The sequence below is a fragment of the Macaca fascicularis genome, chromosome 16 (genome assembly GCF_037993035.2).
Source record: "Macaca fascicularis isolate 582-1 chromosome 16, T2T-MFA8v1.1".
NCBI lineage: Eukaryota > Metazoa > Chordata > Mammalia > Primates > Cercopithecidae > Macaca > Macaca fascicularis.
This window is the reverse complement of record NC_088390.1, coordinates 85,021,443-85,035,178: the sequence shown is the minus strand read 5'-3', so window position 1 is coordinate 85,035,178 and position 13,736 is coordinate 85,021,443. Positions and strand designations below refer to the sequence as shown.

Here is a 13,736-nt window from a genome sequence, read left to right as displayed (position 1 = left end):
CAATAAACCTCCTGGGTGCCCAGGAGGACCGATGGGCAGTCCAGAGACAGCAGAGAACTCAATCAGTGGGTGGGGGCAGGGGAGAGAGGGATCTGTGGACCAAAGCCTTTACTGGGGTCCTGGGCATTACCCGGCAAGTTTCCCACAGGGGGTTCCAATTGGTGAGTTTGGAGCAAGCATCACGAGCCCTGTGGGGTCACCCTGTGACTGAAGGGTGGTCACCGCAGCAGAGCTGCACAGTCCGTGTTCGGTGTGGGGTCCGTGGGGTGAGTTCAGTAGGCTGCGTATAGCTATCCCAGCTCAGCTGATAAATACTAACTCGTTCAATCCTCACAACCACCCTAGGGGCTAGGTGCTACTGTTATGCCTCAGTTTCCTCGTTTCTGAATGGGGCATGAGAGACGTACTAGCTCCTCGGGTGGTTGTGAGGATTGAGTGAGCTAATATTTAGAAAGCTCTTAGAACAGTCCTGGTGGACACAGTGGGTGTGAACCAGCCTCACCTATTTTTTTCACCTGTCTCCATTGTATTTACTGCCAAGTAGAACAATAAACTCACATGGTCTCGTGGAATTTTTTTTTCATCCTGCAAGCTAGAAAGTACTACTCATTTCACTGCAGCTTTTAGACAGCCTTGACACTCTCTTTCCAGCCTTTTGTGTGCATTCCTTAATTTTGTTCTTCTCTTTCACAGTTGAACACCGAGTCCACTGAGCTAAACCAGTGAGCACATTATCGTTGTTAAAGAATTGCTTCGGGAGGCTGAGGCAGGAGAATCGCTGGAACCCGGGCGGCAGAGGTTGCAGTGAGCTGAGATGGTGCCATTGCACTCCAGGCTGGGCAACAAGAGTGAAACTCCATCTCAAAAATAAAAAAAGAATTGCTAATTCCAGCTGGGCGTGGCAGCCCATGCCTGTAATCCCAGCACTTTGGGAGGCCGAGGCAGGGGGGATCACAAGGTCAGGAGTTTGAAACCAGCCTGGCCAATATAGTGAAACCCCCATCTCTACTAAAAATACAAAAATTAACTGGGCTTAGTGGCACATGCCTGTAATCCCAGCTACTCGGGAGGCTGAGGCAGAAGAATCGCTTGAACCCGGGAGGTGGAGGTTGTAGTGAGCCAAGATCGCACCACTACACTCCAGCCTGGGTGACAGAGCGAGACTGTCTCAAAAAAAAAAAAAAAAAAAAAGAAAAAAAAAGAATTGCTAATCCCAGCTACACGCAGCCTGTTGACCCCGCCGGGAGGTAGTCACCAGGAGGTGGTGGTATAAGGCAGGTCTCTGGATCAGCTGCCTTGAGGAACTGGGAGGAAGAGGAGAACTGGAAGCTGGGTTGAAGGTGACTGTGCCCTGCTTCTGGCCTAAGAATGTATATTCAGAATGGATGCAGAGGCAACTCATTACACCCGGCTATTTGGCTCCATGTCTGGGCTCCTGCCCACGATGCCATCCTGCCTCTCGGCAAGTACCTATCATCCTTCTTGGTGAGGTGGGAGATGCTGTCCCAGGTGGAGGGAACACCCCTGCTTCCCACCCAGGGCCCTGGCACCCAGGACCCCCAGGGCACTGCCATTTCAGCCCACTCAGAGAGGGAGTGCCTAGACATCATCTGTCCCTCAGCAAGGCTCCTTATGCCCAGGACATGAAGCTGGAAGGTTTTGGAAAGCCTCTTGCTGGCTTTGCCAGGAAGGTCTGAGACCAACCAACCAGAAGGAACAACGACAAAATGTCTGCGTTGTCTTGACTTTAAGAAGAGAATAAATAGGTCCAAACCCACCGTAGCTAAGCCTGCCCTGGCTGAGGGTGGCCTCTCCCCAGCAGCTCCATCTTCTCCTGGAAATGGATGACGACTTCCCAGACGAGAACAAGCAGAGGCCGTTTACTCAGAGCTCGCTGGGGCAAGGAGTCAGCCACCAGGCTGGCGTTGGGGAGGGACTCAGGCAGGTGGAGGGGGAGGCTCCAGAGAGCCCTGATTGGAGGCTGTTGGCACAGGGAGGCTGGCATGCGGCTGGCTACAAGCGGGCCTTGATTGGTCAGGAGGACATAGTTACTATTTTCTGGTTGGTCCTGAGTTGGAAACAAGGACAAAAATTAGGGAAGCTGGGGGTCCCTACCCAAGTCCTGGCCAGTTTGGCAGGATGGCTGCAGAGGTGGTGGGCCAGAGTTCTATCGTCCTGTAGGGTTTGGCTGTGGCCCGACTGTGTGCTCAACCTCTTTTTCTTTCCTTTTTTTTTTTTTTCGAGACAGAGTTTCACTCTTGTCACCCAAGGCTGGAATGCAGTGGGGTGATCTAGGCTCACTGCAACCTCTGCCTCCTGGGTTCAAGTGATTCTCCAGCCTCAGCCTCCACAGTAGCTGTGATTATAGGCATGCGCCACCATGCCTGGCTAATTTTTGTATTTTTAGTAGAGACAGGGTTTGCCATATTGGCCAGGCTGGTCTCGAACTCCTGACCTCAGGTGACCCACCCGTGTTGGCCTCCCAAAGCGCTGGGATTACAGGCGTGAGCCACCGCACCTGGCCTTGATCTCTTGTGCTAAGTGAGAAGGTTCTCCAGGATCCTGGGACTTGGGGTTCCCACAAATTCCATGGCATTGTGCTCTGATGGACAGCAGTTCTCAAGAACGCCAAAGACCATGGTGCCAATGGGAGGTGCTGGGAGGTGCTACACCCTCAGGTGAGAACAGAGTGTCACATCGTGGATTTCCCGAGTGGCCTCCATAGTGACTGCCAGAGCCCTGTGTCATCCTCTCTACGGGGACTAAAGTGACCCCCAGGATCTCCCTGCCCCCATGGTTTGGGACAGCCAAGCAGCCTAGAAAAGCCAGGGAGCTTGGAGGTGGGGGTACTGAGAGTGGAGGGAGGCCCACTCAGGGTCCCTGGTTCCTGGCATCCTCTGCCCAAGCATCTTCCTACCCACCTCTCCGGGGCTACACTGTGATACAGCATGGGAACTGTCCCACGGGTCCGGCGATGGCTCAGCTATCAGAGCCGATGGGTCTCACTGCGTAGAGGGCCCCAGTGCCTCCCGTGACCTGAAATTTGAAATGCACCCCAAACACCCCTAACAGCCCAGTTCTAAACCTATCCTGGCCTCTGCTGAACGCCTGTGGGTCCCTGTTTTTAGCCAGCGCCACCTTTGGGGTTAAGAAGCCCCTTATGTCTCAAGGGAGGTTTGGGGTTCTCTTTTCTTCTTTGCCCTCCTGGTGTCTTTTTCTAGCAGTGCCAAGACTAGGTGGCTGCAATTTTTCCTTGGGCAGAAAATTAGCAGGAAGTCAGCGGGGAGGGCCAGAGTCACCGATTCTTCCTTTTGCCTCTGGTTCCAACATCGGCCACAGCACTGTGGCTAATCCCGTCTGTATGGCAAATGTGGATATTTTGTTATGAATGTGTGCATTAGATTTGGTTTTCTTCAAACATTGCATTCAAATATGAGTTATCTCTGTCACTGAACCTTGGGGACCCCCTTCAGTTGTGCACCCCAGGCAAGGGCCTCGCTAGCCTCTGTGCTCCCTCCCTGCTGTGGAGCTCTGAGAGCCCCTCCACGTGGCGTGTTCCTGGGCGGGTGAGTAGACCCTTCACACTGTAAATGGATTTTTAGGTTTCAGTCATGATTTCTGCATAACCTTTTGTTAATTAATAATTAACTCATCGTACAAATATTTCTTGAGCCAGCTCTGGTCCAAGAACTGTGGCAGGTGCCAGGATTCAAGAGGGAGCAAAGCCTTTGCCCTGATGAAGCTCACGTGTGTCTTCCTCGCCCGGAGACCCTGCGGCTCTACAAATCCCCAGCTGCTCAGCCTTGTCGGGGTGGACGAGAAGGGGTCCTGGGAGGGGCCTGGTAGCCAGCATCACCTCTACTCAGATTTTGGAGTCCCTGGTGGGCAACATGCATGTTGGGAGAGGGAGCTGAGCCAAATGCCTCGGGCCCTCGGGACAGGCTTAGACGTCTCCAAGGAGGAGAAGCTTCCTTCGTCCCAGGCGTTCCTTCTATCATGCAAACAACTGTCAGAACCAGCGTGCGAGACACCTGCATGGACAAAGAGCAGACAGAGCTGGATGACTTTGGGGAGCCCCGTCCTCTCCCACTCTGGGCAGGCACATTCCTGCTCTTTTGTAAACACACTTAGGGTTTCAGAAACAAGTTCCCACAGACCCCAGCCCAGGACCTCACAAGCAGTTGGCGTTGTGTTGAAGAAACAGTGATGAATGAAGGCACCCCATAAACAATCCGTCTTTAAAACCCCCAGGTGTCATCTGTCTTGCAAATCCAGAGATGCAGATGCTATTAGATCAGCCTTGCTGCTGACAGCAGTCATTTCTATTTGCCTTGTAGGGGAGACTTTTAGCTGTTTGCAAGTCAGAGTTCATGAACACTCAGTACTTTTCCTTACTAGGAATCAGAGAAAGGTGGGCCCCTGAGTGTCCTTCAGCACCAAGGCTGGTCATGACACTGGAATCTCCCCTGACCTGGACCTTCGCAGGTTCTCGCTGTGATGCCATTTCACTAAAGCTGTGTGTGACCTTGGGCAGGTTCCCAGCTATACGGGTTTCTTCTCAGGGTTTCTCATTTTCCGGCATTAAAAGGACCAAAGGTCAGCTGGACGAAGTGGCTCACGCCTCTAATCACAGAACTTTGGGAGGCTGAGGTGGGAGGATTGCTTGAGCTCAGGAGTTTGAGACCAGCCTAGGCAACATAATGAGACCTCATCTCTATAAAAATTTTTTAAAACTATAGCCGGGCATGGTGGTGGTGCATGCCTGCAGTCCTAGCTACTCAGGTGGCTAAGGTGGGAGGATCGCTTAAGCCCAGCAGGTCACCGCTGCAGTGAGCTGTGATCATGCCACTGCACTCCAGCCTGGGTGACAGAATGAGACCCTGTCTCAATAATAATAATAATGATTTTTAAAAGACCCACAGGTCAAAATCGCAACTTCAGTCTTTCACCCGCTAAAGAGCTCCTCCCTCATCCTCGTTCCCATCCCCATCTCTCCTCCCCGACCCCCACCTTCACCCCCACCCCCAGCCTCACCCCCACCTCCACCCCCACCTTCACTCTCACCTCAGGCCTGGCTGTGTAATGTAATCATTGATAGGATTGGATGCAAACCTACCATCTTGCTATTTGTTTTCAACTTGTTCCATCCATCTGTCATTCTCTTCCCCTGTTTTTCTGCTTGCTTTCAGACTAGGTTTTTGTTTTGTTTTGTTTTGTTTTGTTTTGTTTGAGACAGAGTTTCATTCTTGTTGCCTAGAATGGAGTGCAATGGCACAATCTCGGCTCACCACAACCTCCGCCTCCCGGGTTCAAGCAATTCTCCTGCCTCAGCCTCCCAAGTAGATGGGATTACAGGCATGTGCCACCATGACCGGCTAATTTTGTATTTTTAGTAGAGACGAGGTTTCTTCATGTTGATCAGGCTGGTCTCGAGCTCCTGACCTCAGGTGATTCGCCTGCCTCGGCCTCCCAAAGTGCTGGGATTACAGGTGTGAGGCACCACGCCCAGACCAGACTAGGTATTTTATGATTTAATTTCATCTCCATGGTTGTCTCCAGGGCTATACTTTTGTGTTTCTTGGCAGTCATTCTAAAATTTACAGTAGATTTGCTTTCTGGCTTGAATAGCTGGCACAGGAGGAAAGTGACTAAGAAATTAAATGTGTCAATTACAATATCTGTAGTTCACTCGAAAACACCCCACCATCATTAGTGTGATGTCATGTATGTGAGAAGGTTGAAGCTTTAACTTGACGAATTGGTCATTGACTTACTTGCACTCTCATAGGCACAGGCCAGGTGGTCAGCCGGCGTTTTATCAGAAAGAGCCACCCTCTCAAGGTGGTGACTACAAGTCCTGCTATTGGCATTCCCATTTGCAACCGACACTTTACAAAAAGGGTGTCAAAAATAGCTTATTTTCTATTGTTGAAGTTAGACACCTGCTAATGAGCACCTTGGGTATGTGAGTCCGCTGTGGTTTGGAGACTTCCCTGCCCCTGCACAGACAGGGTGGAAGAATCCCCCCAGGCCTGCACCCTTCACCCCCTAGGGGTGGCTGCAGCAGGAGCCCTAGGAGGTCCTTTGTCCAGCCAGGAGTACTGGGGGATTCCCACAGCACAAAGCTGACCAGAGGCAGTGAGATTACAGTAGAATCCCAGCACTTTGGGAGGCCAAGGCAGGAGGATCACCTGAGGTGAGGAGTTCAAGACCAGCCTGACCAACATGGTGAAATCCCATCTCTACAAAATTACAAAAAATTAACCAGGTATGGTGGCGGGCACCTGTAATCCCAGCTACTTGGGAGGCTGAGGCAGGAGAATCGCTTGAACCCAGGAGGTGGAGGTTGCAGTGAGCCGAGATCGTGCCATTGCACTCCAGCCTGGGTGACAGAGCGAGGCTCCGTCTCAAAAAAAAAAAAAAAAAGATACTGCTGGGTGCCCAGGTGCACTTTCAGAGCACCTATGGGACAGACTTTAGATGTCAGTCATGCTTGCAGGACATATGAGCACTTGGTGCCTGCTTTGGTGATTACTGGTGATTACTGTTTGTACAATAAATGCCATTTTGCGTGGTAGACTCTGCTCCGACACTTGCTTCTATGATCACCTGGCTGTGAGGTTGGGGTTGGGGGGCCAGCTCTCCCCTCTTGGATATTTTGGTAGCTGCTGTCATGAACAAAAAGAGCTTTCTAGTTGTGCACCATATGGTCATATCGCAGCTTGCTGAATCCCTATAAGACCCCATGGATAGAGTTACATCATTTGCTCTGTTGATTACATCATGGTATTCACCGTTCATTTGCAGCTACCAATAATGCAGTTATTCCCCTGAAATTTGACTAGGAAATTTCCATTTCTCTTCACGTCAGTCAGGTTTTCTTGTAAACAAAGGGTACTTAGCCCTTGAGGATTTCTAAAGAAGTCACAAAATGATTTAAAGTATACCAATATGAGAGTTTTTAATAAGTGAAAGAGTTATATCATATTCAGCAACAGAAACAGTATAGCCATAGAGATACTTCCCAACATCTATTTTCAAAAGAGTGTGATCTATAGGAAGAATTTACTTCAAAAGTGGTTATTTCCTCATTCATTGTTAAGACGTTATCTTTGCATTACAGAAGTGGAGTGTGTATGTGTGTGTGTGTTTAAATATCTGCTGGGTAGCAATTTGTTGACTAAAAGCTGCAAACATTTGTTAAGAGAAAATTTCAAGGACCTAAATATATGGAGAGCTGCACCATGCTCACACGCTCACACGCTTACACGCTCACACACTCACACGCTCACACGCTCATGGATCAGAAGACTCAATATTGTAAAGATGTCAGTTCTCCCCAAGTTGATCTACACAGATTTACTGCAGTCCCGACAGATATGCCAGTAGATAATTTTTTAAAAATAGGAACTCACGGTCTGATTCTAAGATTGCTATGGAAATGCGAAGGACATAGGCTAACCAAAACGCCTTTGATAAGAAGAACCTGGCTGGGCGCAGTAGATCACGCCTGTAATCCCAGCACTTTGGGAGGCCGAGGTGGGCGGATCACGAAGTCAGGAGATTGAGACCATCCTGGCTAACACGGTGAAACCCCATGTCTACTAAAAATGCAAAAAATTAGCCGGGCGAGGTGGTGGGCACCTGTAGTCCGAGCTACTTGTGAGGCTGAGGCAGGAGAATCGCTTGAACCCAGGAAGTTCAATTGAAATCGATTCAAAATGGATCATAGACTTAAATGTAAGCCTTAACGCTGTAAAACCTCCAGAAGAAAACATCAAAGAAAGTTTTTGTGCCCTTGGGTTAGACCAAGACTTTATAGCTGTAACACCAAAATCACAACCCCTAAAAGATTAATACATTGAACTTTATCAGAATTAAGAACTTCTTTTGAGAGAGGAAAACACAAACTCCTCATCAGGCTGCAAACTCTCTGTGTCTGGAAATTTGTAAACTCTGAGTTCTCTGAGTTTGCCACAGGAGTCTCTTCTGCCGGCCTTCTGATCTCTATTTTAACCTTAGTGCTGGTCAGCTGTGCCTAAACTCCAAAAGAGAGGGGATCGAGACCATCCTGACTAACACGGTGAAATCCCGTCTCTATAAAAATTCAAAAAATTAGCCAGGTATGATGGCGGGCGCCTGTAATCCCAGCTACTCGGGAGGCTGAGGCAGGAGAATTGCTTGAACCTGTGAGGTGGAGGTTGCAGTGATCCAAGATCGTGCCACTGCACTCCAGCCTGGGTGACAGAGCAAGACTCTGTCTAAAAAAAAAAAAAAAAAACAGAGAGAGGAGATATAACCAGGTGGGCCTCACCTCCCTGGAAGGTCGGGCTGGGAATTCAATGTTTCAGGTATCTCTGTGGCCAACTTGGCCAAAAGGGGGTTCTTTCAGTTGGTGGTGGGGCTCAGGATTTTATTTTTCATTTTTAATAATTATTCTATAATCTGTAACCAGATATACCCTCATACCCAAGCTTTAGTATAATTTTACACCTACTAAATCCCCACTACCTGTATATAAACTGTAAATTAAAATATTATTTCAAAACAGTCCAACAAACCCCCTCTAAAAGACTTCTCCCAGGCTGTGGTCAGTCTCTAGTCCTCAATAAAAGTCTAAATAAAACTAACGTGAAATCGTTAAAAATATATTTTTTTCTTTCATCAACATACTTTAGTACCAGCCAGGCAAGACAAGAAAGGCAATAAGGACTATTGCGATTCCTTGTTTCCGTCTGTAATTTTTTGTGGTTGTTGTTGAGAGAGAGTCTCGCTCTGTCACCCAGGCTGGAGTGCAGTGGTGTGATCTCAGCTCTCTGCAATCTCCGCCTCCCGGGTTCAAGCGATTCTCCTGCCTCAGCCTCCCCAGTAGCTGGGATTACAGGCGCCTGCCACCACGGGGCCCAGCTAATTTTTGTATTCTTAGAGACCACCATGTTGGCCAGGCTGGTCTCAAGCTCTTGACCTCAAGTGATCCGCCTGCCTCGGCCTCCCAAATTGCTAAGATTACAGGCTCGATCCACCGCGCCCGGCCCGCATCTGTATTTTTAATAGAGATGGGGTTTCAGCACGTTTGCCAGGCTGGTCTCCAACTCCTGCTCGTACCCTATTGCTTAAGAAGCCTTCGGGGAGAGAGGCCAGACTGCACGGAGACGCGCCTTGGGTAATTAATTCCCAATCTGGGTTGAGCCATCCAGCAGCGGTGGCTGACGCGGGGTCGGGAGGCGGCCTCCGCAGGCGTCTCTGCAGCGCCGACGGCCTTCCCTCCCCACCGCCGAAGTCCGGTGCTCCGCAGAGATGAGCCCTGTCACAGTGGAATGAATGTCCTTGGGGCAGATTTCCAGACAGACAGACGTGAGTCAAACCACAGGCAGGAAATTTCATTTCCAGACTGCGCTCAAATTCTTTTTTCCTGACCCATGACATTCAAAGCACATTTCATTTTACAGACCGAGCTGAGCGCCCTTCCGGCCAGAGGCCCGGACCCCAGGGCCATGTGGTTCACTCCCTTCCTTCCCCTCAAGTTCAGAGTTAAACTTGAGGGTTTCCTGCGAACAGCACCAAAGGTCAACAGAAGCACGGGGCAGGAAGTGGAGGGTGCTATCTGAATGGGGGAGGCCTGGTGCCTTGCTGCTTTTTGACATTATTTGGACTCAGATATTTAACTTAGAGCACTTGATTTTCGTCATAGAGTTTTGTTTGTTTGTTTTTCCAGTATGAGATATTATAAACCGAGTCACTGAGGAAGAGATTATTCTATAATACAGTTTAGGGTTTAAAAAAATATATTCCAGGGTCAGGCACAGTGGCTCATGCCTGTAATCCCAGCACTTTGGGAGGCCGAAGCAGATGGGTTACCTGAGGTCAGGAGTTCCAGACCAGCCTGGCCAACATGGTGAAACCCCCGTCTCTACAAAAATTACAAAATTAGCTGGGCGTGATGGTGCACACCTGTAATTCCAGGTACTCTGGAGACTGAGACAGGAGAATTGCTTGAACCCGGCAGGCAGAGAGTTCAGTGAGCCAAGATTGTGCCATTGCACTCCAGCCTGCGCAACAAGAGTGAAACTCCGTCTCAAAAAAACATATATATATATATATATTTTTAAATATATATAAAAATATTATTAAAAATATATAAAATATACATTTATAATATATATTATAATATATATATATTCCAAAGAAAAAGGGTCTTTGTCCTTTTAAGAAAATAAATTTTATATTTTCAGGTGTCTGGTAGAAGTTGAGCTATAACATGCTGGAAGCCCAGGGAGGGACCATTGACCTCCTAGAGCCCAGCCTGTCCTTGAATCCCCACCCCGCGGACATGTGAAGTGAGCTGGGGCAAGGGGTGTAATGAGCGGACGGACAGCCCAGAAAAGGCCAGGTAGGCGCCGGGCACTCCCTCTCTCCCTACAACAGCAGGAGGCACAGGCTGCAGGCTCACAGCCACGGTCTCTCCTGCTAGGGAAACAGTCACCGTGAGTGAGCCCAGCCGCCATGGCTGAGGTGACAGGTACTCTGAGGTCAGAGTGCCCCTCTATCGTTCTGCTGTGCGCCTGGCTGCTCACTGGAAAGCGTTTGTCTCTGAGTCCAGTCTGCCCCGATTTCTCATTTGTTTGGCTGGCATTGGTTCTGCTGAAACAGACCCAGGGCAGCAAGGGTCACTTCTAAGGACCAGGGACCCCTGGAGCAAAGATTGCCTGCCCTGTCTGTACTTGAACCCAAACAGGTGCTTTGAAAGCCTCCACGCTTGGCCCCGACCCTCCAGTTCTCGAAGCTTCCCAGGTGATTCTGCCTGTGGCTAAGCAGAGAACCTCAGCCTTAAGTTACACCTGCCACTCAGGTAACCCGTGGGGCTTGTTGAAGGCAACTCAGGCCTCAGGTGTGAATGACTATAAAGCAGGGAAGGCTAGGCGTGGTGGCTCACGCTTGCACTCCCAGCACTTCAGGAGGCCGAGACAGGAGGATTGCCTGTGACCGGGAGTTTAAGACCAGCCTGGGCAACAAAGTGAGTCTTATTTTTTGTCTCTACAAAAAATAAAATCAGCCAGGAGTGGGCCTATAGTCTCAGCTACTCGGGAAGCTGAGGTGGGAGGATAGCTTGAGTTCAGGATTTCAAGGCCAGCCTGGGCAATATAGAGATACCCTTTCTTTCAACAACAACAACAAAAATAAAATAAAAAAAGCCAGGCATGGTGGTGTGCCCCTGTAGTCCCAGCTACTCGGGAGCTGAGGTGGGAGGATGGCTTGAGCCCCACAGGTCAAGATTACAGCAAGATATGATTGTGCCACTGCTCTCCAGCCTGGGCAGCACAGCAAGAGTCCTAAAAAGAGAAGAAAAGAAAAGAAAGAAACACTGAGGGCCTTTTTAGTGAGGATAACTGGCTACTTTCAGTGAATTTACTTAAAACAGAAACCAAAATTTTACTCTTAAATCAGAGACTCTCAAACCTTAGCCTGCATCAGAGTCCCTTGGTGGCTTGTGAACTACAGATTGCTGCCCCTCCCCCCACCGAGTTTTCTGCCTCTGTGGCTCTGGGGTGGCCCTGGAGTGGCCACGGGCTCTGTGATCCCAACGAGTATCCACCTGATGCAGAGGCTGCTGGTCCAGGGGCCCCACTCTGAGAACCACTGCTCTAAGGGGGTGGGGGGGGAAATAAAAAGGGAAATTATAGAAGACTTGTCTTATCTAATTAATAAAAATGCAGATTGCAGGTGCATTCTTGGCATAATCACGGCATGAGCTGAGTGGGTGTGACTGAGCAGGGAGGAAGGTCAGGGAGGGGCAGCTCCCCGCCCGCGGGCTGGACCGCCTTCTCACCACGCATCGAATGGACCGATGCCACCTGCAGCTGCTTGCGATGGACACAGAACTTGCAGATGGGGAGATGGCAGGAGGGACGGGGCTCAGTGATGCTCACGTCGCGGGCACCCCGTGTGAAGTGGAAGGGTTCCTACTGAACACTGTTCCTACTGAGAACACAGATGCCAGCCCCCAGGAGCCAGACTACGCTCCAGGGGAGGGACACCCCCTGCCTGAAGTCCTGAGAATCAACCTTTCCTCCTCCCGCACATTCAGAACCCCCTCATGATGCTGAGGCTTGACGAAAGGTTCTCTCCTTGACCCAACTTCAGGCAGACTCTGCTGAGCCCTTTTTTTTTTTTTTTTTTTTTTTGAGATGGAACCTCGCTCTATCGCCCAGGCTGGAGTGCAGTGATGCGATCTCGGCTCACTGCAACCTCTGCCTCTCTGGTTCAAGCGATTCTCCTGCCTCAGCCTCCCAAGTAGCTGGGATTACAGGCGCCCACCACCACGCCTAGCTAATTTTTGTGTTTTAGTAGGGATGAGGTTTCATCATGTTGGCTAGGCTGGTCTCAAACTCCTGACCTCAGGCAATTCACCCGCCTCGGCCTTCCAAAGTGCTGGGATTATAGATGTGAGCCACCATGTCTGGCCCACTGAACCCTCTTTGGATGAGGCCTCTGTTCTCCAGCCCTGTCCTCAGCCTGCCCAAGCCAGTCTCGGAGAATCCTACTGAGTCACCCTGACCCTTGAAATCTGATTGAGTTCCTCAGCACTCCTGCTTTCCCCCGGCCACGTCCAGGTCCTTGGCCTGCCTTTAGCAAGAACCCCTTCCCCTTGAAGTTCTCCTCTTAACAATTTTCCATCTGCTGACCCCTCGCTGCTCATGGCTATAAGTCCCCGTCTGCCAGGTGGTGTTGGGATCAAGTTCAGCTCTTTCCCCTGCAACATCCCGTATATGGTCTGTCCCTGTCTCTTTGAATCTACATGAGGCGCGTCTGTGACCCCTGCCTGTGCCCCAGGTACGTCTCCCTGTGTGGGCAGAGACAAACTCCAGAGACCCCACGCTGTTTCCCAGCCTGGATGGCTTGGAATCCACGCGTTTCTGTGCTTTGTGGGGGGCCTCACCCCCAGGACCTGCGTGCAGAGACTCCAAAAGAGAAAAGGTTCCCAGGCCTCCAGTGTGTGCCCTTGCTGTGACCTCTGGAAACCTGGCTGGCAGGGACTTGTCTCTGGCCACGGTATCCTGCCCCTGAAGGGAAGGGTCGTCTGCCTGGCCAGCCTGACTGCTCGGGGCTCGGCCCTCCCTTTCCACCCAACTTCAAGGGTAAGGACACGCCTGGGCAGGAGGACAAAGGCCACCTCCTGTTCCTCGGCTGGGAACGTAGCAGGAGGACACGTGGCAGGGCCCCAGTAGACAGAGGGAGGTGGGGAGCCTGATGAGACCCGGATGGCCTGGCCTCTCGTGTCTGCAGATATCCCTGGCGGGGGGAAAGGGACCCGCGATTTTCTTTAATGATGGGTAATGTCTTCATAAAATTGACTTTCCAAGTTCATTCAGCTGCGAGGAAGTGTTGCCCCGGGGGACGACTGCGTTCTCTCAGCTCATCCCTGCCCTATCTCAACGTGGGCTGTGACTGATAGAAGCAAAAAAAAGAGTGAAGGGGGTCCTCAGCTGGTGGCCCTGGCAGAGAGGACTGAAGCCAGACACCAACTCCCCTGCCCCCCAATCCAACACCCAGCCAGGAAGAGAAACACGAGACAAGCGCCTGTCCATTGAGGAAAATGACCCAGGTGAGTCTCAATCATTTCAGGAGGTTTAAATATTGAAGCCCTCAAACTCATCTTCAAAGAAAGGTGTTTATTTAAAGGAAAAAGGGCAGGCTATTGAGAAATACACAATTTCCTTTCTTTTCTTTTGTTTTTT

The 13,736-nt window shown here is 50.3% G+C and overlaps 1 protein-coding gene across 1 annotated transcript in view; it reads left to right on the top strand.

Annotated features, from left to right (window-relative positions):
- The first annotated feature begins 13,361 nt into the window (after positions 1-13,361).
- Positions 13,362-13,736, top strand: part of DNAH17 (dynein axonemal heavy chain 17) — a 171,464-nt gene continuing 171,089 nt past the window's right edge. Inside the window, exon 1 of the mRNA XM_045376584.3 lies at positions 13,362-13,603. The gene's annotated coding sequence lies outside the window, so the exon portion shown is untranslated. The remainder of the gene's footprint in view (positions 13,604-13,736) is intronic.